General features: G+C 42.3%; 1 pseudogene; it reads left to right on the plus strand.

Moving 5' to 3' along the window:
• The first annotated feature begins 18,454 nt into the window (after positions 1-18,454).
• LOC147890040 (uncharacterized) lies at positions 18,455-19,521 on the plus strand (annotated as a pseudogene).
• The last annotated feature ends 5,618 nt before the right edge of the window (positions 19,522-25,139 follow it).

The raw sequence follows: 25,139 nt of genomic DNA on the forward strand, positions 1-25,139 counted from the left end.
AACACAAGGGAAAAGATTCGCTCATGGCTGAGGAAAGAAAGGAACCCTAAATCTGATTTACACAGGGAGAGAGACCAAGAAAAAGTGCAAAATTAGGATGGGAGACAGGGAGAAGATCCTATGCACGAATAGATTAGATCATAGCAGCAAAATTGTTAAAAAGAGATGCCCCTGGATCAAAAGAAGTTGTCAACTGTTAGAAAAAGACGGAAACTCACGTAGAGAATATGCGAAGACGATCCCGATAGCACAACTGCGTAGATTTGGAACACTGGGATGATGGAAATGAAGGAGCAGCACAACCAACTTGCCTAGCTTCAGATGAGAGAAAGAGATAGGCGCCTAGGTTTAAATAGGAGAGAGTGAAGGAAAAACACGAAAAGTAGGCAAAAAATTAACCAAAAATAGCAAAAGTGCTATTTTGAGCAAAAGCGCCCAATTTGAATATTTAATTATTTTTTGCTTCCTAAATTTTAATCATTTATTTAATTGGCCAATAACTTACTCAATAATAAACCACTCAACCCTGTTACTTTGTAACTAGAGTGCTTGTCCAGCTGGGCTATCTTGTTTTTTGCTATCTTGTTCAATTGCATGTAACCTTTTTTAGAGATGTTCTTCGGAGAAAGACAAATTCCTATTCTTTGCATTGTAAGCAAATCTATTGTCATTCCACTTCGAGCGAACGACGAGGAGATGTATTTCAGAAATGTATAAATAATAAATCTAAACGAAATTGAGCCAGAAGCATGCAAGTGTGACAGGAAAAATCCAAACCCAAAGCTGCATTGCATGTATGACAAAAGTTCCAAGACCATTTGCAACTTCATTGGATCCCTTTTTTCGAAGGCACAAATGTATATTTTTTGGGTCAAATTATGTTCCTACGCTTTAGGAAATAGTACTTCCGCGCTCTGGCCGGATGGCCCTCGAGCGTGTTGTAACCTAATGGACCTACTGTGTTGTGGCTCCTTATGTAGTACTGCTCTAAAGTTCGTGCTTTGTCTACGGTGTCTGTTGTTTCCAAAACTTTGATTTCGAAATTTTCTTCAAAGGGCTTGTAACGTTGCAAGTCCTCTTTCATTTTCGCCGGTGGTTTTTTATTGTGCTGTTTGATCCTCTGCGGCAGGTCCGTCGTGCTCCCTATGTACTTTCTGTTGTTGGGCTTGCACGTGATGCAGTAGACGACGAGGCTCGCGCGATTCCCTTGCGCGGGCGCTTCAGTGGAGGCTCCTCCTTCATCTCGAGGCTCGCGTCTTTCAATGTCGTACCTGCGAAAACATTGACAATTACGTTAGTCATCGAGGTTTTCGGTCTTTTTTTTTCATTTGACGTCCATAATAGAATGCATTTATTTACTTGCCCTGGTTTTTCTCTGTTGCCGTGAAAGGATCGTTTCCAATCCCGAAACGCTCCTCGTATAAGTCCCTGTCGAAAATATACGTTAGCTTCTCCATTGTCGTCACCGGGTGCGTCGCGTCGTGCGTCCCTCCAAATTGTTCCATGAATTGTTCGAGTATAGCCGTTGCTTGATCGCGCGTCGTGTCCCTCAGCAACTCCAAGGATACGTTGTACCCGTAATGCAGCAGCTCGCACGCATACGCTGTGATCCCTTTCGTCTTCGTGTCTAGTAGCTTCTGCCCCTCCAAACTTTCCATCATCCTATCGGTCTCATCGAACTCAATGTCAAGCTCGACAAGGATCTCTTTGAGGAGTCCTGCAGGAGAAGTGCAATCAATGATGAGTTTTGTTGTTCTTGCAACTAGTTAAATCTTTTTCTCAATTGTTGTGTTTCTTTTAAATTTCCGGAAGCATTACGCACCATTTGCGAATCTCAAGCCTCCCGGCTCTCTTTTAGCTGGCAAACGCCTATTGCAGTTGTCAATGAAGTCGCGTAGTTCTGCATACGTGTTGAAGCCGTTGATGTAAGCTCCCGGACGTTCTCCTGCATTGTTTGCTAGCCGGAATTGCTTTGTGGTTAGGAAGAACCTCCTCTTTGCTGGTGGAGGTTTTGTTGCCTTCGCGTTGCTTTTGTATAGCGCAAATAGCTGCTTGCAGGCACGACTTATTACACCGTCTTTTCAAATGAGCCGTCTTTTTAAATCTTCAAGAAGAAAAGATTCTTTCACGCTGGTGGAATTTACCTTGTCTGCGTCCATGTCTTATGCTGCAATGTCCCGAGCTTTATGATTCTCTGCACCTGTTCTCGACAACAGACAAGATATTAAAACCATTTTCCTTGCACGCATGTTTGACGCAACATATTCATGACTTGCCTCTGCCTTTTCTCTGGTAGTGAATACCTTTATGCGCGTGGTTGTGTTGTCGGCTGTGAGAACTCTCGTGGAATTGGTCTAAATATGTCTGGTTGCGGGCAATGTAGTATGCGCAGCCTCGTTCTCTCAGTCACTCTGGACAACATCACGTATGCCAGGCCAGGGGCAAACACTCCTCGGAATATGAGCAGCGCTTTGTTGGATATGGTTGCGCCTTGGGATTTGTGTCCCGTGATAGCGTATGCTAGGGTCAGTGGAAATGTGGACTTGTGGAACCATTTTCCATTTATTGCCTTTCGCTGATGCTTCGAGCGTCGTAATGTGAGCACGGCCGCTGTTGTGTCCACGACGACAGTGATACCGTTGATTTCTCCCCTGCTAGTTGCATTGATGCTCTTGATTTTGCACATTGCTCCATTTGCGGCACCTATTGCGAGGTCGATGTTTTCCGTTATCATTGCCTTCGCCCCCACGCAAATTTTTCCTATCTCGTTGAAGCTTTTGTCCTCCAACCATTCTTTGAGAGCTGGTTCGCTCGCGGCGTTACTGTGTATTTGAACATGCACAATCGTCTCGGGAGTGTTGAATTTCTCCAGAAGCTCATCGTTGAAGGTAGCGACATCGACTCTGTGTGTGCAAATGATGGTTGTTTCGGCATCGATGAAGTGGCATGCACCTTCCTTGTCGACAATGCACTGTCCCAAACAGTCGGAAATCTCGTCAGTTGTGGGCGTCCTGAGTCTTATGGTATGCAAGAATGCCAGGAACGGCATGTCTCGTGCATGTCGCACCGAGAATTGCATGTGGTACATTTTCGCTGCAGGCCAGTGCGCGGAGGACGTGATGTGGCACGGCTCGCAGAGATCCTCGCGGTGTTTGCAGACTGGCGGTAATTGTGCCAGGTCTCCAAAAATTATCAGCATTTTGTGTTTGAATGGCTCATGCAATGTGCCATTCGTGACATTGACGATTTGTCTTACCACGAGATCGAAAGTCATCCTTGTTAGCATGGACATCTCGTCAATGATGATCGCGTTGGCTTCCTTGATTGCGAGGTGTCGTTCATCCGTCTCGTGGATGTTCAGTGGGTATTGACTGCTGCGCACAGGGATCTTGAATTGGTAGTGTACAGTGGTTGCAATCCCGCTCAGCCGCGTTGCAGCCGCCCCTGTTGATGCACAGAGTATTGCCGTTTTGTTTTGCGCTACCAGATGCGAAACATAGTATCGTATCAAGAAGCTTTTGCCGCTACCTGGTGTTCCACAGACAACGTGTAGCCCCGAGCTTGTTGAAGCCAAGCTTTCGAAGACTCTTTGTTGTTCTACTGTCAATGCGGCATTGGCGACGGTGCGAAACTCGGCCATTTTTTGCAACATCCTCGCGCGTGTTGGCCCTTCGACGGTTTGCTGGTCGATGTTAGGCGCTTCCATCGGGCAGTCTCGGATGATCGCAACCTTTTGCAATATCATATTGATCAACTGGTCCGTGTGGTCAGTCGCTAGCAAGTTCCTTTGCGTGTATTCGGTCACATACATCTCGAGGTCCTCGTTGCTCAATATGAGGCCGCGCATTTGGCATTCGACAAAGTAGGATCCAGCTGTGTTGGCAGGTGATATGAGCTCCGTTTCATTCCTGAAGCTGAGTTTTCGCAAGAGCACGTTGTAAAAGTACCCCTCTGGTTGATGTCCAGGGTGGTAGTCAGTGAATCTGACTACTCGCTCACATTTTGCGATCCTGTTGCCGAAGAGGTCAAGACCGACCGTTCCACGTTGCGTTTCCTTGGGCTTTCGTATCACATACTGCCTATGGTAATCGTAGAACGTGCTCTCCTCGATGACGCTCGGTCTCCCGCAGTATATGTCGACCGGGTGCAGGGTGACGTTGTTGTTTCGCGAGACGATGCGCTGTCTTAGAGATGGTGGCGAGGAGTCGACATAGTGAACGGTCTCGCTCCTTGTGATTATTGGTATCTGCATGCAGTTTAGCGCGGCCTCTGTTGGAGAGGTTGGTTTTGATAGGAGGCTCGCGGCGATGAGTTTCAGCTTTACTTCGTCGAGATGTTGCAATCCCAAACGTGAGGCGTCTTCTGAACGGATGTTCAGTTTGCCCATTGGTTCAGATTTCATCGCGTACTTGAGGAGGTAGTGAGAGATTGAAGAGTTTGTCACCCGCTGTATGTTCATGTGCGCACCCCACAACAGTAACACGGAAGGGTGGTAGGGGACGACGTTTCGGTGCGCATGTCCCGGCCGGTAATACAACCAACGTTGCGTCAGAGGGTCGAGGATGGGTTCATATTCTGGCTGTGTTGCGAAAGGGAAGCCGTGCTTGCAACTGTGGTGTGACGGTCCGACATAGCACGCTTTCCTGCATACGTGCGATTGCTTTCTGAGAACTAGTTCTCGCAGCCTTGTGTTTCGAGGATCCAGGGACTCGTCCCTGGGGACGTAAGCTGCAATCTCATTTGCAATTCGCCGACGATCATCATGGTGGACCCACAATATGACATGGGCGTGTAGGGAGCCCCTGTTTTGTATCTCATAACGAACGACATGGTGTTGTATTCGGCCAAGCAGACCGTCGGATGAAAGCAAATGCTTGCGCATGAACATGTGGAAGCGTGCGTGGAAAAGTGCCACGCATTCAACAGGACAGTCCTTCCAAGTGAATTGCGCATTATAATGCGTTGCGATGCTCTCGATCACATTAATTTCTTGCCACCGTGTATCGGTGACCTCGTCTGCAGTGAATGTCAGAAAGAAATCTGGGAGGCCCCAAGCATCGACCATCGTTATGAGGTCCTTCAGTTGCCGTCGATGCCACGATGGGGACCCCGGCATTGTTGATGGCATGCTGTAGCGAAGCACGTGTCTCATTGCGTCTTCATCGGTCGTGGCAGGGTTGGCTTTCCTATATTGGTCGATGTCTCGTTGCAAGCATGTAGAGTTGCTTGAATTGGCAATCATCACTGCCTGTTTTAACTGGAACATGATCAACAGGTACGGCTTGTAGAGCGTGTAGATAGAGAATAAGGTGCATATTCTCATTTTCACATAGTTGCTGAACTGTATGCAGCCATCATAGTAGCCCCGTCCGAAAGGGAACAGGAATGGGAACACTGCTGACTCCATGGTTATGTCAACGCACGCACTGCCAGCTGCTGCTATTCCGTCGACGTGGAATAAAGCGACCCTCTCTGAAAGCATTTCTGTACCCCGTAGCTGTATGGAGGCAAACTCATGCTTGTCCCTTGCATCAAAGGCGCGACGGTTCGCGGGGTCCACCATGTTTTGCAAAAGCAGGAGCTCAGGCTGAGATTCCGCTATTGACATTAACTCGAAGGGAGCTGTCTCATCGTGTAGTTCCAAGATACCTGCAATGGTTTGAGGACTCAAGATGCACATACCCATCTTGATGTCCGCACGCTCTGCTAAAGAATTGTACTTGCGCAATATTGGATTGTTCTCGATGTTGTATGCGAGCACACTTGACAGCTCGTTCGTCACGATTTCTTGAGCCGAGCTTAGTGGGACGTTTCGCCAAGATATCAGAGGATTGTCTAGAAGTGACCTTCGATCGAGTGTGCCACGAGCAATCGCATTTGCAGTCGTGGTAACTGAAATGGATACATCTATGATGCTTAGCAGTTGCGTGTGGAGGTGGTTTGTTTTAAGCAACTGCCGAGAGTACTGTGGCATCAACCGCACAATGTATTTGCTCCGCTGGGCATCTCGTGTGCAGCTTTGGCATTTCCAGTAAGTCACTTGCATGCCCATATTCTCGCAGGCATCCAAAAGTATCATGTTTCCGAGTGCGGCGGTGTGGCTTGAGATCCCTATGCCTTGCGAAGAAACGATCCTTTGGTTTGCAGACACTAGCGTGGTTATGCCACAGACACCGCAGATTTGAAGGCTTGAGAAAATAGCCGCGCAATTACTAACCCATTGCTTGTATCTATCTGCGATGGTCAACCACGATGACGTAGCTGGCCTCAAGGACATCTTTCTTGATGTTATATCAAGTTGAATAGCTCGATCTCTGGCTGCTCTGAGCGTTGACGAATGGTCATGTTCGAAGGAGTTTCCGGTGGTCATTTCTACATCGTGACATGAATCGATGTCTTATGTTCGGGTTTAAACACCTATATGGATTAATAATAAAAACCATCCGAAACTTTGCTACAATTTCACTCACGTGGTTTTGTCTAAACGCAACAGGAAAAACAAAATGGACTGAACATCTATCTTTAGAAGGTGAAAGAATTGATAAAATAAATTGAATCAAGCATGCTACAATTTCACTCACGTGGTTTTGTCTAAATGCAACAGGAAAAACAAAATGGACTGAACCTCTATCTTTAGAAGGTGAAAGAATTGATAAAATAAATCGAATCAAGCAAATACATTTTGTTGTGCGTACCTTTAGGAGAAGAGACTCGTTTGGAGGCTGCAAACATCTCGAAAACAGAAGTGTTGCAGACATGATTAGTATGTTGGTCGAACCAAGCAAATGTAATGTTCCCTTGCGGAAACAGAATGTGCGAAGAAGTGTGCGTGCTCAAGATGAGGAGTAAAAAAAAAAAAACCATACGTAATGTATGGTGGAGAGCCGGCACATGTCTCTCCAAAAATTTTATATCATAGGGGAACGTGCCATCCCCCCGTTTCGAATAGTCACCTCCAGTGTTGGAGGTGTAGCGCATTAATGCGGACCATAGCAACAAATGGTGCAGATATGTTTCAGAATTGAAATGACCGTACATGCTACTTACGTGGAGTATCCTTTCTGACGTCAACAACTCGAGGAGAAGTCACCTATTTCTTTGTTGGAATGTTGGAATCTGAAAAACAATCATGATTAGTCAATATTAATTCATTGAGATGAAGTACATCTCGCAATAGGAATCTGAGAAAGAAAAAAAGATTTGTTTGTGGTTTTTCTGCAGCTCATCCGCGAGACGAAAGCGATCGAACAATTCCAATGGACGGGAGCGATTGGATAGAGTTAAAAATTTCAAGGACAAGTTTCAGTACATAACAAAATAAAGGACATGCAAGAAAAAGCTGCGACATGTGTCTTTGCAATGACCTATGGAGCTTAGGACAACAATTTACACAACTCGACGTTCTTGCAAATCCTCTCTCTGTCAGTGATGCTATGCATGCATAATTGGTTCTTGGATAGTCGAGTGATCACATGTAGCTACTTTATTAGTATGCACCTTTTCATGCTAATTCGCAGGAAACTATACGAGACATACAAGATAACTAATATACGAAACGAAAGCGACCGGTGGAAATACGTCAGTTTCTTACTCATGTAAATGAACTATTTCTTGGCAACTTAGACGACTTGTTTAGAGTTTTGTTTCGCACCCGACCAGAAGGAATTATATCTTAACAAATGGCTTTATGGAGCATTCGTTTTAATTCATATTTAGCCGCAAGCTTTCATAGGTTCTGATCTCATATATTCTTATTAGACACCCATATAACTTCCTTCAATGACATATGACTAAACCTTGACATATAACTCAACCCTTTTTTGCGACCTTTCCACTCACCTTCCCCATATTTCCGAAATTTCGTACGTTTTGGATATAGCACTTGAAATGAGTCCCTTTTTGAATTCGGAATATGAGATCCACACTTCGTATCCTGAGATCTTTTTGTACAAATGGCTAGGCTCGTCTCGTCTTCGTATGCCCTACTCCCCCCCGTTCCGGGTCCGATGGAAACCGATTTGACTATGTAGTACTCGTTTGGTTATGTCAAGGGGTGAGTGCTGTGTTGAGCTCTGTATCACAAGCATAGCATTTGGCTACCCATATCCACGCGGTTGAGGGCCTAGCGGACTGCGTGCGGGCTTTTCTTTCACTCATCAGCGAGTGCGTCCGCTTCTGGAGCGGAGGGCCCGGCGGCCTCTGAGTCTGTGTCGCCAGCTTGTTGACGAAACCGGCGACGTGAAGCATATCGAGGTATATAAAAGCCATATACCAATTAAATCGCGGGGGGAGCCTTAGAGGGGACGGGGCGATTTCGCGTGGTAAGGGTCCCCGGAAGGCGAGGGTTGTCATTCTTTCCTTTCGAAAACGCGAAGCTTTTTCTCCAAAATGCCCAGGGCGCCAAAAAATCACTCTGTGCGCTCTCCCAATCAAACGTGGGTCGAAGGCTCGGAAAGAAGAAAACGCGGAGCGTTTTCAGTCAAAGCCTTCGGCCTTGGCTCACTGACAAGCAAAAGTGAAAGCGGATGAGATCCGCATGAATGGACTCACGCAAATTGGAGGGGGAGAAGCGGGATCTCGTTGATGCGGCTGATGAAGATCCAATCTTGAGTACTATTCGTGACGCGGAGGAACGTTATAAAGAGGCTACCGAAAAACTCAAGCAGGCTCGGACTCGTTTGCAACAAGCAAAAGTGAAAGCGGATGAGATCCGCCTGAATGGACTCACGCAAATGGAGGGGGAGAAGCGGGATCTCGTTGATGCCTCAGAAAGAGCTCCGGAGAGTCCGAAGAATAGTCGTCTAACCACGAGGAACGTCAGGGGTTTGAGCGGGCAATTGAACAGGTTCGCCAGCAAGTCTCTCGCCTTGCCTCAGAAAGAGCTCCGGAGAGTCCGAAGAGAACTGCGCAGTTCTGAAATCAGCTGGCTAAGCTCGAAAGTGACGGGGGAGGCTATTTTTTTGAACATGATGCAATAACATTAGCTGTCAACCTATTAATGGCTCCAACAAATTAAGAAAAGCACATCTATTAAAGGCTTCCTACATCTCACGGTTCCTTTCAAGCCACTTGGCTGCCTAGGATTTGAGATTTCTGAAAATCGTCCTAGTGCTGGCCAAGTAAAAACTAATTAATTAATGCATTCACACGCACATTTCGCCATAGTTAGACCTAGACAACTCAGATTTAGCTCAAACTGAAACCACAAGATACATCTCTCCACAATCTATTGCGAGAATGGGTTCATCTTGTCCTATCTAGTAAGTGTCAATTGGTTCCAAACACGCCAAGGCTCACCCCTTAGGCCATGAAGGTGTTGGAAATGTCGGGTATGAAAAATCCTTGTGGATGCGGGAGACATCTCGTTCTCGTATGACATAATGTAAAAAGAGGGATAATCTGGTAAAGAATCATGCTCTAGTCTCTGTTATCTTGTCACTGGATGTGATTGGCACACCATACTAGAGATGGGGGAAAAGAGGGTCATACTGAAGTTTATGAATCACACTGAAGGTGATAGATGGTCACACTAGAGGTGACAAGAACACACTGAAGGTGCTAAGCTATGACACGAATAGCCTCATGGTGATCAGCCATGGAATATGAGAGTACTCTGTCTACAAATAGCATGTGCATATGGTAGCAGAAAATGTAGGCCGGCCGAAAATGATGATTACAAGGGAACCCGAAAATGATGAGTCTTACAAGGGAACTCATAAACATGCGTGATTAGTAGTAAATAATAATGTTCCCGAAAACATGGGATTTTACATACTCCCTGTTGTGAAATCTAGTTGTTCTCAACTGAAAGAGAATGGAGTGGAAGTATCAACTGCAAGCGTCCTCATATGGCTGAATGAACTGAGGATAATCTAAAAAATACTAGAGTATGCTGAATTCTAAAAATTGAAGGCAACCAAAATATTAGCCTGTTGCGTGTACTTGTCTTGCACTGTACATAGAGTAATAAAAAGGTATGAAATACTATGATGATCAGGCTGAACCACAAAATCAGCTCCAAATAGTAAACCCTTCCAAATTGGCAATTGGCAAGGTATAGATGAGTGCTAGTGAGCCCATAATCCTCTAGCATTGATTGTCATGCACTGTTGTGAAATCGAATCTATCTTGTGCTTGAATATGATTAACCGTTGGAATATGATGATTCAAGACCCCAACTAGAATAAGCACCTTGTGCCCCTTGGATATAATAGTAATTGTCTTTTCTCTCCAACCATAATCAGGTTCCATCTTATAATGCCAAGGTTGTCCCAATATCACATCATCATCTATGATGTTACCCACATGAAAGTTTATGTGGTCCACGTAATCCTGCAATTGAATCCTCAATAACTGGTTTGATAATATTGGCTGGAGTGTCCTTGAAAACAACCGAAGCTCCTATCCTCCCTTCTGAACTCGGAATAATACCAAGTGAAGTAGCTATATTGGTTGAGATAATATTATGAGTAGATCTTGGATTAAAGAAAAAGAGAATGGGTCGGTCACCAATATGTCCCCATGCTTCAGAAAGTTGCCGCACTTTCTTCTCCTCTTCATCTCCTTCTTCGGTAGCTACAATTGCTTTGACTTGTGCTGTGTCTTTTCCTGCTTCAGGCTCAGTAGTCCTTGGATCTTTTGGCTTCCTCAAGGGACAATGAAAGAACTTGTGTGCTCCATCATGCCGTATGCATAGGCCTTCTTTCCTATATCGCGCCATTGTCCCATGATCTAGTGGAAAATACTCTCCTCTTCTCGATGCCAATGAGGTCTCCATATCTTCTTCCAAGTGTGATCTATCTTTTCCATTACCAAATTGATTTCCATCCTGATGTTTTTCTTCTATCCGATTTGCGAGAGAAATAATATTTGTTGGCGTCTTTGGGTTGGAACACTTGACCTCTTGCGCATTGGTCCATAAAGTCCACTGAAATACTTGCAAGCCTGTGCTTCTTTAGTTTTTATCTCAATCGTCTATACCTTCAACAATAATGTCTAAACCGATCCGTGTATGCCCGAACAATCTCTCCAATTTCTTGAGCGAAGTCATCCCACTCTAGCATATTTTTGAACCAAAGTCAGGAGATAAAAATTGCCCTTTGATGTGTTTCTTGAACCGTTCCCAAGTGCGAACCATAGTTCCTTGTACTTCCTGAGTTTGGTGCCAAAGAGCGGCAGATCCACTGAGAGGAATAGTAGCAAAGTTCAATTTGGCACGTTCTGTTGTCTCCTCATGCGCAAAGTATGTATCCAAGCTTTGAATCCACAGTAGTATTTCCTCTGCTTTGGAATTGCAGTTGTACTTCATCATCTGTACATTTCTCACCTAGCTTGATATTCTTGTTTGGCCGACATTCATACTATCTTCTTCTACTTCATCTTCTTACTCTTCCTCCTCTTTTGCTCTTCTATTCTCTTGTGCTTCAATTCTTCTCTTTGTCTCAGCCACTACTTGTCTTTTTGCTTCACTTCTGCTCTTCTTTCATCCTTCAATATATTTTCGATCCCTGTGAAAACTAGGGGTTCTAGGGCTTGCCGGTTATGCACTGAAGGTCTTTTGCTTTGTTCTTGTCATTGCTATCTGAAACTGGTAATCTCTTTTCAAAAGTCGCCATTCTTTCTGTAAGGGCAGCTAGCATCTTTTGTATCTCTTGCCATAGCTCATTGGCTGAATTCACGGGTGGTGGAGTTGGCTCTTTTTGCCTCGTTCCTTGTCGTTTAGTTGCCATTGTCTTTCGCGCTTCCACGAGTACTTCCTTAGGGATGTCTGCCGATCTTCCTCTATTATTGACCTTGATGACTCCAAGCAAACACACAAGTCACACTGAATCGGCTAGGATGACGTAGGTTGGACTCGAGCAATCCAAGCAATCATGGACAATTAGGCTCTGATACTTGTTAAGAGTTGTGCTTATGCGGAATGTAAATTCCGATTGAATTATCTAAACACTCAAGACAACCATAGCAAGACATCCATCCATAGTATACATTCAATAACAATCATAAGATAAGACAAATAGCATGCAAGTACACCGACTGGGTGTGAATGGGCACACTTCCCCTGCACTGCCAAGTCTAAAATAAGACGAGGATAGCAGTATTTGAATATCTTTATGGTGCTTATTTGAGATAGTTACAAGGTATTTTTGGCTCAAAATTGGTAGACATGATAGTATCAATTCCAAGGAAGCGGATGCCCTCAACGGAAACTCCATCGAGGGTGAAAATATACAAAATAGCACCCACATGCCATCCAGGGTTAGTAACTATTCCATAGTAACGTAAATCCACAAGGAAATCGTACTAGATGTATATATATATATGATTCGCAACACTTTAGGCTATTGAAATATTTTAAGATGGATTCTGCGGCCAAATTAGGTCAAACGGAACTGAAAATCAGCAAAATTAGGGAATCGATCCGGGAAACAGTCCACGCGTGTAAAACTGAAAACGCAGCAACATAACACAAGGGAAAAGATTCGCTCATGACTGAGAAAATTAAAGGAATCCTAAATTTGATTTACGCAAGGAGCGAGACCAAGAAAAAGTGCGAAATTAGGATGGGAGACATGGAGAAGATCCGATGCAAGAATAGATCATATCACAGCAACAAAATCGTCAAAAAGAGATGCGCCTAGATCAAAAGAAGTTGTCAACTGGCAGAAAAAGATAGAAACTCACGTAGAGAATATGCAAAGATGATCCCGGCAGCACCACCACGTCGATTTGGAACACTGGGACGATGGAAATAAAGGAGCAACACAACCAGGTCGCCTGAGGCCTAGGTTTAAATATGAGAGAGTGAAGGAAAAACACGAAAAGCGGGCGAAAAAGCAACCAAAAATGGCGAAAGCGCCAAATTTGAATATTTAATTGGCCAATAACCTACTCAATTTTAAATAATAAACCACTCTACTCCCTTACTTTGGAAAATTTAATTAATTAATGCGTTCACACGCACATTTGTCCATAACTAGACCTAGACAACTCAGATTTAGCTCAAACTAAAACCACTAGATAGATCTCTCCATGATCTATTGCGAGAACGGGTTCATCTTGTCCTATCTGGTAAGCGTCAATTGGTTCCAAACACACCAAGGCTCACCCCTAAGGCTGGTGAAGGTGTTGGAAACATTGGGTATGTATAGCTGTTGATTTCCCTCTGTAGGACCGACCCATAAATCTTGGCCAAGGTGTGACCAATCATCAAGGTGCGGTAATTCCTAGAAACCATGGTATCTCCTGCCTTATGTATATGCACAATGGTGGTAGTACTCCAATTGGGTGGAAAACAATGATACACAGCATGGTTGAACATATGTGCTAAGATCGGGGCAAGAACCTCCTGTGCATGTGCAAAGTGCTCAGTCTGCAAGCCCTTGTGGTCCTGAGCTCTCTGAGTGTGGAGTCGACGAAGTGCCTCTCGCACATTCTGTGTTGCGAACAATTGACATGTGGTAGGCCGAGGCATGGAAGACATATCAGGTGGAGTCTGGAACGGTACATCATATAGCAAGCTAGCAAATGCGTGCTAGATCCTTAGATTTGTGATGGGAATAGGTGGTTTTTCCTCGGATAAAATCCCCTAACCAAAGGTAGGGTCATTTCCACGAAAAGATCTGATCACCTCCTCCATCTTGCATGTAGAAAAAAATCTGCCGTTTACACACCGTAATGTCTGTTGTGCCTCCTATGTTGTCATGTGTCCCAAAAAGCTTGCTGATGTGTCAAGTGAGATCTCAGCTCTCTGCACTCATCATCATACCACGTGTTCTGAGGCATAGTCCCGACAGGGGTATGTGCTGAAGATCGTGTGGTGGGAAAGGATCTAGTGGCAGCATCATGTATCATTGAGACGAGAGCATCTGAGGCGTAGCTGAGGTCTCGTCTCCTCACTAAGCAAGGCAAGTGCCTGGGTGAGATGGCTTATGTATACTAGATCAAGTGCATGATCAAAATGTACCCAGATACGAGGCTGTGTACGGGGGGCGGTCCGTATGGCTGGTGTGGTACCTTAGATGCTGAAAGCCAGGCAAGAGTGATTAGCCCTGAGAGGTCCAGTCTTAGCCTTCATTACAACCATCCCTCCTCAAAAATATTTTTTCTTTAAAACTGCAGGTGATGGTTAAGCACCACAGCTCCTTGCTAATCAAAAGGGCATACTCCTGGATGCATGCCACTAGGGTCAAAAACTTGATATATCTCTTTGCCTTGAATGTGGCAACCCTAGGGTCATGTGGATGGTAACCCATCTCGACTTTAATTATGCACACCCAATTGTGCTTTGCTGTGCAGCTTTCTGTACATCGGGATAATTGATTTCTTTGCCATATACCCCACATGGTAACTTCAATGAGCTGTCTTTGCATTGCAGCTCCGGTTCTGCCATCCTTACCAATTGTGAAGAACTGAAAAACATCTTCATTATAGCTGCTGTGTTTGGACTCAAACAGCTCCATAAATTTCTCTAGTCCCTCAGCATTCCATGGATCTAGAATTTCCACTTATGAGACAATGTAGGGATTCAATACATGGATGCTAGCATGCATGTCTTTGCTGAAACATGGTGCATCTAGTTTCCAAACAGCCAAATAATCCAAGAGAGACAAGCCAAGCTTGCTAGGAGTCATGTAAGCATTGTCCCACAGTCTTTCCTTGTTACTGCATACACCAAAGTCTAACCCTCTGACAACAAAATACTAATTTGAACTTGTTTTGGTGGAGCAAGGAGGGGCCTTTAGATGAAACTTGCAGTTGCCAAAACCTGTTGGACCTCCATTCGCTTCAGGCTGAAATGCATCAACTGTCCATGTCACCGTTGTAGTAAGGAAACAATATAAACATGTAGATCCCCAAAAAGCTATCAGCCATGTGCAGCCTCAAGTACATTTGCCCATCCTTAGTTGTGATTGTGCGTGCCATATTGACTGCAGCTGAAAACTATCAAGCCAATCTTCGTTTCCATAATCCTCAAATGTCAATAACCAAGATCTAGTCATGCACTCAAATGAATACTCCTTTCTTGCAAGTGAGGCATGAACTTGCATATGTTAATATTCAAGACACGTGCAACCATATTTGTAATAATATTGCGATTCACTGGCTGCATGCTTTTGGCGCTGTTCCAACAAGCTGCATGTAACATGAATGTTAAAATTGGAATGAAAAGGTCTAATCACACATCCACTTGGAATCATTCCGTTCCACCTTTCAAGCTCAGTTAGTTCTTTTGCAAAGCTGCATTTGCTTAAGCTTTCCATACAAGGCACAATTCCTAATTGCAAAATGTTCAATCAACATATCAATAAGTTTCCATAAATTCTCATTATGAATGGACTGAAATATTGGCATGCACATAAGGCAGTGTATTTCATTTTCTTGTGAAAATAATTGTATCAAAAATTTCAGTTCCATCGCCACTATGTTCAACTCTGAAATCACAATGGACCCATTTCCATCCAAGCTTGAAAGTTTGTCTATCAAGCAGCCATTCATTTCAACAACATGATTCCGATCCAACATTACCTTTTGCATGTGGCCATGAATGGGTGGTCTTCCAGTGATACCAACATCCACGGACATTTATTCTTGACAAGTTAGAATAACTGCATGCAGCATAAAGTAGAGTCTGTTGTTGTATGTTGTCCTCAGCCTGTGGAATTCATAGTGGAGGTATGCGACAGGATGGGTGGAGGTCCCTGAGTCTTGGGCATTGCCCAAGCTTTCTGGTTGACCAATGTAATGAAGGGGCAACCAAAGATGGCAGAAGGGAGAGCTAGGGGAGAAGGAGGAGAGGGAGGAGTGAGACACAAGAGCAGAAGAGAGAGAGTAGGCACGTAGGAGCAAGAGAGCTAGAAACAAGAGGGTAGTATGATAAGATGTCAAATCAAGGTACGTACAAGTGGGGATTTGACTTATACTCTCTAGGCCTGAACAACCCTAGCCAAAATTTCTCTAAATTGGCCCAATCTTGGCCTTCATTTCAAAATTCACAAACATTTTGTCATCTCTGATGTAGACACATGACGTAATAGTTTTGTTTTCACATGTAAGAAGTTGTATCTACAATGCCTTCGAGGAGAACTAAATTCTTCAATAAAGACTTATGCTATTTGCTCTTTTTCTTAAGAGACGATTATCAAGGAACACAAATTTATATGTAGAACTTTTGGGTTCTCTTTGCGATCCTTCTCTTCCTTTTCTTTATGCAGCTAGGAAAGTCCTTAAAAGCTCCAAGAAGCTGTAACATAGGCCCCCCAAGTAGTTGTTATTCTAGTTGGTTGGTTAGTACTATTTTTGGTGGATTAAATGGATGATGCCATGTGGCAATTCGGGGGAATATCCCATAATTACAATTCTACATCCTATAGTCAGATTAAGTATAAAAGGGTGTAATTTACCACTTGTACTTACATCTTGCAATCATTAATGACATGATTACTCGGTTGAGCTATTGCTATGGCTAGCTTTCCAATGTGTTTTCTGTCCATGCGCAGCCCTTCACAAATATCTGTGGTAGGCCCAGCCCCTTTAAACAAAAGGGATGATCCTCAAGGTAATAAATCAGTCTCTTCTCAAGCGATTAATCCATATCTAAGCCAATCTTGTCAGGAGCAATTGATCAATAACTGCTTGGATCCTATGTTGCAGATTTTTAGACATTGACCATTGAAATTAAGGCCAGTAATCAGAAGATTGACCAGAGGATGCAAAATATATCTGCCACTATCAATAGAAGACTGGACCAGCTCAAGAAAAGTCAAATATATTATAGGAAGAGACTTGTGAAGCCTACTCTTGATGGGGACTCTGATTCAGATGACGACCCAGTGTGTGAAGCTGATGCAATGCGATTTATGTCCTCTGCTAGGAGGGCTTATCATTCTAGTGGAGTGGTCACACATGTTCAAGGATCCTCTAGATCTGAATGTTCCTAGAGGTCACAGTCCTGATGCTGATGGTTTATTAAAAAAAAAGAATATAAAGGATTACCAGCACATCTCAGGGCAGTGTTGGCTTTTCAACATTATATCCAAGCTGTCAAGCAACTGAACCTAAATGAACCCTGCATCCAGACAAAGATGTAAATGACAAGATTGATCTCTCCAAGTTCAAGGGTGAATCATGTACCCGCAGTGAATTGGAGTGGCTCAGTAAGTTGGATGATTGTTTTCTATGATACCCTAAAGGGGATCAAAGTAAATCAGGTTTGCTGTCCTGCACCTTGACCACTCATGGTGGAGTTGTCAACATGATAAAACCGTAGTAGTCACCCTAACTAGGGTTAGGCCACAGTGCCACACACACATACTAACTCAACCAACTAGGGTTAGGGGGGGGAAACCTTTTAAGAAGGGAAAAAGTGCCCCTACCCTACTACACATTGGCCACTGCCTTATAATTATTACAATAATAATTCTAACAGCTCCTATTGTCTAGGGACAAGTTCTCTCCACAAAAGTAGCATAGATTCATTTTCTTCCTTTCCTCCATAAGAGCTTGAGCGTCGGCAAAAGCCCTCATGGGGCTATGCGACAAAAGGTACACATCAAAAGAGGGCTAAATGTACTTAGGGTTAGGGCTGAACCCTAAAAAGCCTATGTATAAAGGCCAACTTTTGGCCATTTGGAGGGACTCACTTGAGGAATGAAAAGAGCAACAAGCTTCCCTTACATTGTCTCCCACTCTTGTTTGTGTTGTCATTGTTGTTGTTCTCATTTCCTTCTTGCATTCACGATTACGTATTCACCCTTCACCACGCTCATGCATTGACTCTCCTCTCTCTCCCCTTCTTCTCCTCTTGTTTGGCGCATGAATGAGTGAGACCGGGAGCAAGATTGACACTCTTGCCGGTTGGAAGGTTTGGTAGCTTTCAAATGAAGGTTCATGTGAAAGATGAGCTCTTCACAAGCTCATGCCAAGTTCCCCATGACACGTTAAGAAGGAAACCTTAACAGTCTGTCCTCTGCCATTCACTCTTGCTTTATGGTGATTCAATTCACCATAATGCAAGATGAAGGGCCATTAGGATCTCAATACAGCTCCTTGTGTTATGGTGAATCAAATCACCAAAATGCGAGATGGAATGGTAAAGAATTCACGATAATCCTCCTCCCATTGCAGTAAATCGATTCACCATAATGCGAGGAGGATTCTTGTGCTTTGACTGGCTCTTGGTCTTGCGTTATGGTGAATCAATTCACCATAATGCAAGATAAAATGGCAGAGGATTCACGATAATCCTCCTCGCATTGCACCGAATTGATTCACCATAATGCGAGGATGATTATTGTGCTTTCAGTGGCCCTTCATCTCGCGTTATGGTGAATGGGTTCAACATAAGGCGAGGAAGTGCATATTGCTTTCTTGGCCACCCTCTCTCGCATTATGGTGAATTGTTAATCGTGTACTACTGAATAGTTAACTTTTCTCCACTTGTTTGCATTCTCAGATGGCTCGTGTAAGGCATATAGCTAGACCCAAGGACAATTTAGGTCCCTCATCTAGTGGGAAGAAGATGGGCACTCTAAAAGCCTCAAGATCAAGGAAATCAAGCTGTCCTTCTTGATTATCCAAACTGTAGCCTAGACAAAGGCATTTCACAGAGCATTCATCGGTGCTGCGAGAAATCACACGCTTTATGAAGCACCCAACTGCTGCTATTCCAAGACTACCTTTCCAGAGGCTTGTCAGGAGAATTTGCGAGCGAAATGGAATTTTGTTTAGGTGGAAGGCATCGGCCCTGTTTTTCTTGCAAAAGGCCGCGGATGATTGAATGCTTGATTTTTTTTTGGATAGTTACGTTCTTGCGGCCCATGCACACAGGGTCACAGTGATGAATAAAGATTTTTTCAGCCTAGTAGCCCTACGTTTTAGATATAATAATTTACTTAGGCCGGTCACAATTACTGATGCATGAATGGTGCAAATTTTGGATGTCCGTCCCATTCAAAAAGTGAGAATTGAAGAGGTGATAGAGGAAGTTCCAACACATGAACATGAGACTTGGGTGAATTTTCGAGCAAGCGCTCAAAGGGAACATCGTCTGGCAATGCTTGCATTGTAGACAAAAAGAGAAAATGTTCGTGCACTCCACGCCATGAATCGAGAGGCGCTTCAATTTTTATTGCCGGAGTTCTATGTACCCTATCATATTAGAGGGCAAATATGTCATTTCCCGATTCATGCTGAGGAGATAAACATTTTGTTTGATCCTAGAACTGAAGTCAATGACAAAGTGCTCAGATGTGTTTTCAGGTATACTCTTTTCTCTATCCTCCCTTAATTTTTCATTCTTGGCGCTTAAAAATTTATGCCTAATTGTTGATATGTTTTCTATGAAGTTTTGTTATTTCGCAATTGCCCAAGGATGTATAGCATCGGGTGTTCCAGATTGATTCGCTGGTGTCAACACTTTTGGTAGTGGAGTCAGTTCCCTACCTTGATGTGCTGAATTGGTTCCTGGAGGTCCATTTAGATGATGCTTGAGTAATTTTTTTGGCATATCATGAAAAGTGAGTTTCTCTCTGTATCTCTCTTGCATGATGTTTATATGAATCACCATACAAGAGTTAAATAGTGCTTCCTTTGGCACATGCTCTCGCTTCATAGTGAATCGATTCACCACAATGCGAGGAGGCATATTGTTTTTCATCTGGCTTGAAACTAATAGAAATCTATTTGGATGTGATGCAGTGTTCCAAGTTGGTGATATGAAGGTCTTCCAAATCAAGGAAATGTATCTACACTAACATTAATAAAATGCTTTGCTATTATGTTCTCAATTGTCTCTAAAATTGTTGGTCACATTTTTCATGTGTGTTTTTCTCAACAGTCGACTTTTGTTCTTATGTGCGGTTGACTAGTTGTGAACCAAAATTTATTAGCTAGAGCCGATCAATGTTAAGCACTATCCACAAGTTAATGAAAATGCTCCATGGATTCTATAGTTTGGAGTTTTGTACAAGGAGTAATTGAAGTCTTAGCATGCTGGTCCTTGCTATAGTGATTGCACAAATTGAACATATGAGCCAACTTTCATGAAAGGTAGTGGGAGGGCTAGATGGCTATGTACCTACACTTTGGGAGTTTTCCCTACAAAATGTCTCAACTGATAAATCCCAATGCCCTCCTACACATCAACCTATGTTTCTCTTCTTGTTTGTACACCCATTATTAATCATGGTATTGAATGTTTCACCAATGTCTTTTATTATCTAGGAAAAGTTGATGACCCTATCTTAGAAGATAAGTAGGAATACACCCCCATGTGCAAACTCTATTTATTCCACACCCTCCCCTCAACATGAATGACTTTCTACAATACCATTTTAAGTCATTTGAAGAAATATTTATCTAAAGGTGCCCACAAAATTCAAAATTGAAAATATGGGTTCCAATTTTTATTTTCGCCCCTTTCAAAAACTTCATAATCTATAGTTGTCATATTTTCATAAAAATATCTTTAAAAGATGGATTGCAATTTTTATCTTGGTCCCTTTTCAAGACTCCACAATTGATTATGGGCATAGTCTCATGGTTCTCACAAGATGTGAACTCTCTCCACTTCTAAAAGATTCTTCTTGGACCTCACATAATCTAGCATCACATGCACATGCATAGAACATAGACAATAACTCCTTGATACCATGGTGTAATTGGAATTGGTATGTTTTGATGTATACCTCTACATCCATAACCTTATGAAATAATTAGTATATAATGCAATAAAATATCATTGTCAATAAAATTAGTATCACAAAATTTGGCATTAGGTATGGTTGCAGACATCATATAATATTGCAACAAGTGCAAAAATCAATTGCACTAACATTGTATGGATTTTTAAGAAATGAAAACTCCATACAATGAAATAAAGCTTGTGATGTTAAAAAGTTGCTAACATTAAACATCTTTAGTTGCCCACCTTGACCATTGGACTAAATAGTTGAAGTCTTCGAGAATCACAATCTTCTCTAGATGAGGAAGACTTGTGGAGAACTAGAGAGCCATCAGTTCTCATTATAAAACAAATATTTTGAGATCATCTCATTCCTATAAAGTTTTCATATAGTGGGATTTTCATTGCTTCTTGTTAATTTCACCCTTATGGCTAGGACGATTGCTTAGCAACACCATGATGTATTTTGTGAGTGTTGCCTTTTCTTGATTTGAATTTACAGTCACCTCCAAGTTTTGTGGCACTAGTGGGCTGGCATGGGCTCTTTAATTTCAAAATTCCCCATTTTTTAAATCCTTACAAACTTTGAGCTCCAATTTTAAACTATGAGCATTCTACCTATTTGCACCCTACATAGCCAATATCACTTTAGCAAAGTTGGTATCTTTTAAAACATTGATGAATTCTCTCACATAATGCCTAAAACGTTTGTTTTATTATTGTAGATAACCGTGTGGAGTGTAGGGCTTGTAGATTTACATAGAAGAAGACTTACACACTATACATGTATTCCTCTAAATCTTTGTCATATTCATAGGGCCATTAATGCCATAAGGCATGTCATTCTTAGAATAGTTATAAAGAGATCTTTTATGCTCTAGCCCTACTTGGAATTAACTAACATTGGTATGTGTGGCTATAACTTGGTAGGATTCCATGCATAAATTGAGCAATATCATATTCATAGGGCCATTAATGCCATAAGGCACGCCATTCTTACAATACTAACAAAGAGATATTTAAGTTCTATCCATTCTTGAAATTAATGGCATGCCCTAACATGGGTATGTGTGGCTATAACTTGGTGGGAGTCCATGCACTAATTGAGCAATATCATAACAAGTGTTGAGAGTGCTTAGATTAAGTACACATGTGTTTCAAGGAATGTGGAGCTATGCATGTAATAATAGGAAATTCATGTGATTACTAATGAAGGCTCACGTAGCCAATGAAATAACTTTTGATAAAACAATGAACTTGTATTTTCCAAATTGTGATGTATGCTGGGAATTTGTACAAGCAAATTTCCTTGTCAATAGAGAGTCAATATGATGCTCTCATGCAAGTAAGTAAAAGACTAATGAACCTCACCAACCAAAGGTTGACCATTATTTACACTCGTACTATATTCCACATGTGCCTATTTGTTCTAAGCAAATGGTGTAAGCCATAATAACATATGGTAGAAACATGAAATGTAATCAAAATATACCACCAATATTAACATAAAAATATTTACTTCCTTTTTTTAGTTTAAGGTACACTTATTTTTTTGACTAGGCATTTGAATGAGCCATTATTGATTAACAAAGTGCAATTTACCCTAATAGGTTGGATACTAGAATGGGCCAAGGATGGCTTTTATGCATTCCTTGTGCCAAGTCCAGCTATAATGTTAGGTGGCATGAAGGGGTTTAAGTGGTGTGTTTTTTGTAGCTATGGTACATCTTTTGAAAAGAGAACTAGACATTTGGCAAGACATGCCAAATTTTGATGGGGGTATTGCAACCTAACTCTAGGCAAATTAACCCATAAAGTCATGCACACTAGATTCTGATGACAACTTAGTAAAACAAGGCATAAAACCATTGTGCTTGGTTGCTTTCAATGGTGTTGCATATAAATGCTTAAAACAATGAACTCTTAACATGTAATTATTAGCTAGGCACTTCTTAAGTCCTCATTACTAGTGGTTGAGATGCCATGCAAATCATTAAAAGCAGTCAACTCTTAACACAAAATTATTCCTAAGTACTTTCCTTATTGGGGTGGCTTTGACCAAAGGCAAAGGAGAAGATGGAATGGGTCCAAATTAGCAAAAAAGTAGCTACTTTCCATAGACTGTTATCAAGGTGAAAAAAATCCCACTTGCACCTAAGGCTATGTTCATGGGAGAGGGCATGGGCATGGCTATCAGTTGTTGCTTGGAGAAAGCAGGTTGCTCTGTAGACCAAGTACATAGCATGAATGGTTTCAAATGTTATCTACTTGCTCTATTGCCATTCTCTTACTTGTGTTGCATCCCTAGTTGCAAAACACATTAGGAGCTTGTTGTAGGGAGTCATTGGCCACTAGCAATGGTTGACCTTTCCTTGAAATCATGGACTTGTGACACAAAGGTACACGAACTAGACAAGAGCTAAATGGTGGCAACATATTTGCCCTGGGTAGATAACTCTTGTAGCTAATTTTGACCCCTCATTCAAGGCCACATGCTTAAAGTGCAACCTTTAAAGAGGACAATTGACTAGTGCAGCTGGTTTTGGGTACAAAATATATGCTACATGACAACAACATCCAAAAAAATTGTGGAGATGATACCTACTATTGCAAGTAACATGTAGCCCTCCTTCCAACTACTCTAGCCCCTCGTCAACAAGAGGGGCCATGTTGGTTGCATGCAAGCTATTGCAAACCCAAGTGGGCTATTTAGGTGTGTCCATGAAATTTGGAGTGGCCCTAAGTATGGTCAATTCTAACCCACATTTGAGTGATTTTAGCCTAGAGGTATATGAAATACCTCTAGGCACATAAAATTGTGACAAAAAGTATGTGACATACCTTTAATTTGCACTAGAGGTATACCACTTGTCACATACTTTGTCACTTGCAAGGGATGATTAATCACAAATAGACCTCGAGGCTAAAATACGATGGAGGTATGAACTTACACAAATAGACCTCTAGGCTAAAATATGATGGAGGTATGAACTTGCACAGAACTTGGGAGGTATGAACAAAAATTTAGTATGAACTTTACTTGTATAGTGGTCCCTTTGGATCCATTGCGATTATCTGCACCCAATTTTTATTGGCCTTTCAACTAGGTTTGCTAGGATTGTTTCAGTAATTTCCTTGATAACCACCCTCTTTGACCTCATGACTAGACACGTCTCACTCTTATGGTTCAGTGAATACTAGTCAACATTTAATATCTCGTTTCTCTGTTTTTTCTTATAACATCTTCAGATCTTCTTGCTACATGCAACTTGCTACACTTCATATGCCTTTTAGAGAACAAATAGCTAATTCTTGATGGTTCGCTATTGCTATTACCATCCTCATCCTTGGATTTTCCTCTTTCTGTTCTCAGAGGTCTCCCTTCATTGGGTCTATCTCAATCTATTTGTTAGACTTTTGTTCTTTCCAGTCTGTCCTCAGTCTTCTTATTTTTGTTGAACCAACACTCTTCTTAAGTATGTCCAACCTTCTGACAATCTTCACAATACTTTTCTTGGTATTCCTGTTCTATACGGCATGACACCATACATCGAGTACACCACTTTTCTCGAGTTCTTGGCCTACCTCGAATACCCATTTTCTTCAAGGCCTATCATAGCTCAGCTCAAAGTTTTCTAGCGATCATCTCCATTTCATCCTCAGACTCAGGTTTTCTCTTAACAAATTACTTTATTAGAATCTTTTTTCTCCTCTTCATTTTTTTTCTCTAGTGCCACTACTCTTTCTAGGAGGTATTCAAAGGAACATGTTAGACTTAAAAACTTGGGTTTCTTTGGGTCTATTTGTGTACATCCAAACACCCTTCCTGTTTAATCAAGGCACTAATCTTTAGTACATAATCTTGAATGGATTTGCCTTCATTCTACCTCAACTCACTCAACCTCATTCATACATTTTCCTCATTGATCTTGGGTCTCAATCATTTCACAAAAGCTCCCGACATATGCTCCCAGTCATGGATTGAACCATCATTGAGTCATTTTTGGGAAATAATTCATGTCCACTTCATCGGTCCTTACTCCTTGCAAATAACATGCTTGAAGAAAACTTCAAAGATGACTATATGGGTCTTCATCCACTTCTCCCTTGAATTGCAAAAATTTGACTTTGATGTTGAAAACTATTTTATTTCTCCCAATGATCACATCTAGCCTTAGAATGAATCACTCTACTTTGGGCTTTGTTAGATTCAATCGAGTACTACCAGTGTGAAGGTGAGCTATCCAAGCATCCTTCTCGCTAGTGCGGTTCCTTGTGACATCATCTCGTATGGTGTCAAAATTTTGTTGCCACTTGATTTATGTCCTCTTTGGGATTATGGAAATGATGATGAGAATCACATTTGCTACATCCAGACTTCAATGTTTTAGTTGATGCATGTGAATTTTCACTTCCCTGTGTCTTCTTGAAATAGTCAAAATGTTCCTCCATCTTC

This window comes from Dipteris shenzhenensis, chromosome 19, assembly GCF_047967505.1.
Source record: "Dipteris shenzhenensis isolate YYH24624 ecotype China chromosome 19, Dip_SZ_1.0, whole genome shotgun sequence".
In the NCBI taxonomy this organism is placed as follows: Eukaryota; Viridiplantae; Streptophyta; class Polypodiopsida; order Gleicheniales; family Dipteridaceae; genus Dipteris; species Dipteris shenzhenensis.